General features: G+C 44.2%; 1 pseudogene; it reads left to right on the top strand.

Annotated features, from left to right (window-relative positions):
• The first annotated feature begins 2,795 nt into the window (after nt 1–2,795).
• On the top strand, nt 2,796–2,996 carry LOC128579923 (uncharacterized; annotated as a pseudogene).
• Nucleotides 2,997–5,100: the final 2,104 nt, after the last annotated feature.

The raw sequence follows: 5,100 nt of genomic DNA, 5'->3' as shown, positions 1-5,100 counted from the left end.
CAGTGGCATCATCATAGCTCACTATAACCTCAAACTCTTGGGCTTAAGCAATCATCCTGCTTCAGCCTCTTGAGTAGCTGAGACTGCAGGTGCATGCTACCATACCAAGCTAAATTTTCTATATTTTTTGTAGAGACAGGATCTTGCTCTTGCTGATTTAGGTCAAGCGATCCTCTGGCTTTGGCCTCCCAAAGTGCTAGGATTACAGGTGTGAACCATCTCACCTGGCCCAAAGCATATTTTAAATCCCCTTAAAAATGATTTAATATAAGCAATGCCCTTTGAAATTTTCTGTTCTATTTCAATGTGTGGACTTGCAAGCACTGAATTTGCATTATCTACTATAGTAGCCAACAGTCAAGCAGAGGTGAATCAGGTGTGTTTTCTACTTTTAAGGGACTCACAGATACTTAAAACCAGGAAAGTAGTAAGCACAGACCCAGTGCTCTGAGAAGTACCTGAGCCAGAAGACAGGGCAGTAGGCATGGGTGCAGGGCCTGGAAAGACTGGAAGAAAGACATAGGGGAGAAAATGGAGCCCAGGAATTAGGGGGGACACGAGGGTGAGTCCCCTACCTTTTCTAATCCCACCATTCAGGCCCATGAGAAAGACAAATGGGCCACAAGCAAGACCAGACCCCTATGTAAGGGTAGCTGCAAGCGGATATATGAGAAGAATGGCACTGCCCTGTAGTAAGTGTGGCACAGGTTAGAAAAGGCCCCTCTGCAGGCCTTTACTGTCTCCATGTGGAGGAGAAGAGTGCCATGAGGGGTTAATGGGGGGCACAGACAGGGAGGCATAAATGTGGGAGAGGACCCGACTCACAGGCCCGCATCATGATAGAGGGGCTGTGTGCTCAGGAGTGAGAAAAAGGGAGGACTCTGGAGAAACCCAGAGACTGAGAGGAGAACCACCAAGATGGAAAAACGTGGAAGTAGGAGTCAGGATTGTTGGGGAGGGGTGTCTCTGAGCAGAGAGTAGATGCTATATGGGAGTCATGGGGCTCCAAAAAAGGCTAAAACGCCCACCCCCTACACATAAGCACATATCAGACCATGCTTCAGGACTCCCATGCCCTGCAGAGGGCGCTGTGGTGCGTCAGGCCACTGTGCAGGGGCCAGATGGGGGCTATGGCCAGGCTTCTGTTCTCTTCGTGGTGTCTAGAGTCAGGTAGCCACAAGAGGTGACCCTGACCTCAGTCATGAGTCAACCAACTCTTTCAGGTCACCACACACTTGTGAACATGCCTTCTTGTCTGTCTAGGCTGTGGTTTGCCCTCGCTGAGCAGAGATAGGGAGAGACTGAAAAGGAGGGTAAAGGCAGGTCTTAAAGCTTCAGCATTTCTGTGTTGACTACAGGGAATAATCGGTCAAGTGCACCAAAATGGAAAGCCATCAGCAAACTCCACAGGCCCCTCGCGAAACAGGGCTTAGAGAGATTCCTGGAATTCTGAGTGTTCTGAGCCAAAATGCACAGGAAGACCCTATCTGTTCACAGGTAGAAGGGAAAAAAAAGCAAAGTAAAAGCTCATAAGCTTTTGGCTTCCGTGTGCTATCATTAATCATTTTCCCAGGAACAGAAGATGGTTTCCTTGCTGTAAGAAAAGAGAAACAGATCCCTTTGACCAATGTGCTGCCCAGATGTTCTCCAGATTCCAATATTTTTTTACCCCCATTTGTTTGAAAAAGTGAAAGCTAAGGTAACAATTGAGGGGAAGTGTTTCCTAAAGATAACATCATCACCCATCCCTCCTCAGTGTGTGGTGGCAGTTCACCTTCTACTAGGGGAAGGGGACGATGTGTCCTGAGAGCTTTCAAGAGGAGCCATGGAGGCATTTGGTGGGGAACTCGTTCCAGCATCTGCCATGAGTCAGATTGCCTGGTAGGACAGAGAGGGGCTCATGGGCCGCCTGTTGGCTGCAGGTGTGGCCTTGACACATTCCAGCCTGGCCGAACTTCCCATTGTGTCATCTATTCTTGAGGCACTAATTGCCACAAGAAAGAATGAAGTCACATGCTAGGTGGAAATAATTCCTGGAAGCTCTGAATTAGAGGACAAAGGTGAGACAAAAAACTGTGAGATTTCACAAAATTGACCTAATTTTAAAGAAACAAATGCATTAGAATGGGAGCTCTGTCCACTCCCCAAAAGGCTTTGAAGCAGCACACAACAAGAAAGACATATGCCACAAGACTGCTAGAAATGAAAAAGCCTCTGTACGGCCCTGTCTTCACCTGCCTATAGCTTTTGGAATGCGGGGGCCATGTTTGCTTTTTTGCCACGGGCTTCCCAGAGCCTGAGGCTGTGAGGGTCTCCATAAACGTTATTATTTTAATTTTAATTACCTCAACATTTTCACTTACATAGATGTTTTACACAAGAAAACCTTCGATCACCACCTTAAAGAGAAAATAATATCCCTTGCGATATGTAAACATTAACCACGAAAAATAAACACAGTGACAGCAGAAGCCTTATGAAATTCATCTTGTAGAGAGTGTTGCCTTCAGAAGGTTTGGGCCTGAGGTTTGCTTTTGCTTTTTTATAACCAAATGGATAAGTAAAGCTGATTAGTAAAGAGTAGAGAGTTGATAAGGGCATGGCTCCAGATCACAACCTACTCCTTGGCTCATCAGAAGCCTAGAGAATGAAAAAGAGGAAGCCTCTCACTGTACATGTCTGTGGTGTTTAGCACTGTGCACAGATCTGCACCAAAATGACTCTGGGTGTACAGGTGGACAGTCCCTCACTTCGGAAAACACCAGGCTAGATGGTCTTTAACGGCCCTCGGGCTCTGACACTCAGTGATTTCAGGTTGTCACAGTGATGTTGCTAGAATGTGTGGCACTGGGAAACCACAAGGAAGAGGCACAGCCTTCCCTCCTGGGCATGAAGCTGGCTTTTGGTGCTGCTGCGCTGCAACCACCATTTGCCACCAAGGATCCTCTTCTCTACGCTGGGGAGAGTTAAGAGGGAGAAGACACCGTTGGAGTGGTTCCCCCTCCAAAAATAAAATAAATGATGTCTCCATCAAAATGATCAATGTTTAGATATAAGTGTACAAAATAGATAGGGAAAGCAATGAGGTGGATTTTTCTGTTTGACTGCGGAAAAATGGTTTTATACCAGTGGTTTTCAACCGGTGTGCTGAGAGAGAATCTTAGGTGTCCCACGGAAATTTTTAAAGAGTATTAATTAAATTATTTTTGAAAGAAGTTAAAAGCACAGGAACTTTTATTTACTTTTTTTTTTGATCAACATAATTTTTGTGTGCAATGAGTTTAACGGTATATTCCAGTGTGCCATGAGATCAAAACGGTTGAACAATACTGTCTTCTACCTTTATAACAACTCTCTTCTTTTGGTCATGCTGTCATGAAATAGAGCCCGATTATAATTTACGAAGTCATTACATAGATTGGGGTCTCCCCAAAACTCAAGCTGCTGAGCCTCCAAACACAAGTAGTTTATCTGTACTCTAAAGCAAGGCCTCCATGAAAACTGATAAACAAATAAGCTTTGTCCCCATGTATCTTTTTCTAAATTTTTGTCTTCCTAGAGAGGGCAGGAAGTCTTCCTTGGCTTACTGTCAATAAGGTGAAAAACATCACATTAAAAAGACAAAATAGACCCAATAGTAGAAAACAGGAAGGAGAATCCCAGAGAATGGATTGAGCTCAAAAGTGTTTTATCCAGAGTAAACCAAGAGTCTATGGTAGAGGCAAAGAAGTAACAGTTTGGGGAAGCCATAGTCAAGAGCCAAGTTGGATTATTATCCAGTAAAAAACTGCCATGAACTGAGGGGAAGTTTTGGTCATCAACAGAACAGCAAGAAAAATCTATCTGCACGCCACCTGTAGCACACTGCATGCATTTATCTACTCACACACAGGGGCTGTGTGAGGCCATACCAAAGGGAAGGTGAAAGGGAACTGGGTGTAAATCAAGATGCTTAAAAGGAAGAAACACAACAGGAAAACCATGGCAATCTGGGCAATGTTCTGTGAGCCAAGAAAGGCACAGAAATTGCCACAGGAGGGAGCTCAGAGGAAGATAGGGGTCACAGTCACCTGGGAAGAAGTGGATGGGGAATGCCTAATGTTCTCCAAACCTTCCCACCTCTTCATGGACACAACAATTTTATAGAAGTTGGGACCTTTAGGCAGTGTCCTGAAAGACCAGAGAGGCTCAGATTGATGTTGACAATGAGGGAGGTGAAAAAGATTTCCAGGAAGAGATAACAGCTTGAGCAAAGGCAAGGAGACAATTATTTACAGCTTCCTAGATATTTTCTAACCACAGAAACCAAAACCTAAAGAATCTGTCAGCACATTCAAGGATTGCTGACTGAATCCTGAAAATTTACAAGCAGCTGACACAGGAGAATTGAGCAATTCCTTTGATATTGTCACAGCGCCCCTGATCTTACATGGAGAGGAAGAGGCAAATGCTTTAATGATTTGAAAAGGCTTTTCTTTGGTTCCATAATTTGAAAATCATTTTGCAATAAAACACTTTGATGTGCTTACAAATACCATATTAAAATAAAGTGATCCCTTCTGGACTAGGCTTTGGCAGTGGGGGTGATTTCTCAAATGGAAAGTTGGGAAATTTATGAAAAAAAATTATGTGAGTTTTAAGTCACTTGGTATATGTTCACATGTTCAAACTACAGCTGGCCTGCACATCCTTCAGTCCCCAAATATTTCAAAATAATAGGTAGCAGAGCTTACTTCTACTAATGGAGAATTCTTCCCCTTAACAACATTAGAGCCTGGGTGGCACCCATAGCTAGTGGGTAGGGCGCCAGCCACATACACCAAGGCTGGAGGGTTCGAACCCAGCCTGGGCCAGCTAAAACAACAATGATAACTGCAATAAAAAAAAAAAAATAGCTCACTGTTGTGGTGGGTGCCTGTAGTCCCAACTACTTGGGACACTGAGGCAAGATAATCGCTTAAGCCCAAGAGTTTGCGGTTGCTGTGAGCTGTGATGCCACAGCACTCTACCCAGGGTGACAGCTTGAGACTTTGTCTCAAAAAAAAAAAAAAATTAGAGCCTTACAACTCATTCTCTTGATACTGTGAGATGGAATAAAAA

The sequence above is a fragment of the Nycticebus coucang genome, chromosome 2 (assembly GCF_027406575.1).
Source record: "Nycticebus coucang isolate mNycCou1 chromosome 2, mNycCou1.pri, whole genome shotgun sequence".
Classification (NCBI taxonomy): Eukaryota; Metazoa; Chordata; class Mammalia; order Primates; family Lorisidae; genus Nycticebus; species Nycticebus coucang.
Note: the sequence above shows the minus strand (reverse complement) of the source record. Positions and strands in the feature narration are given on the sequence as shown.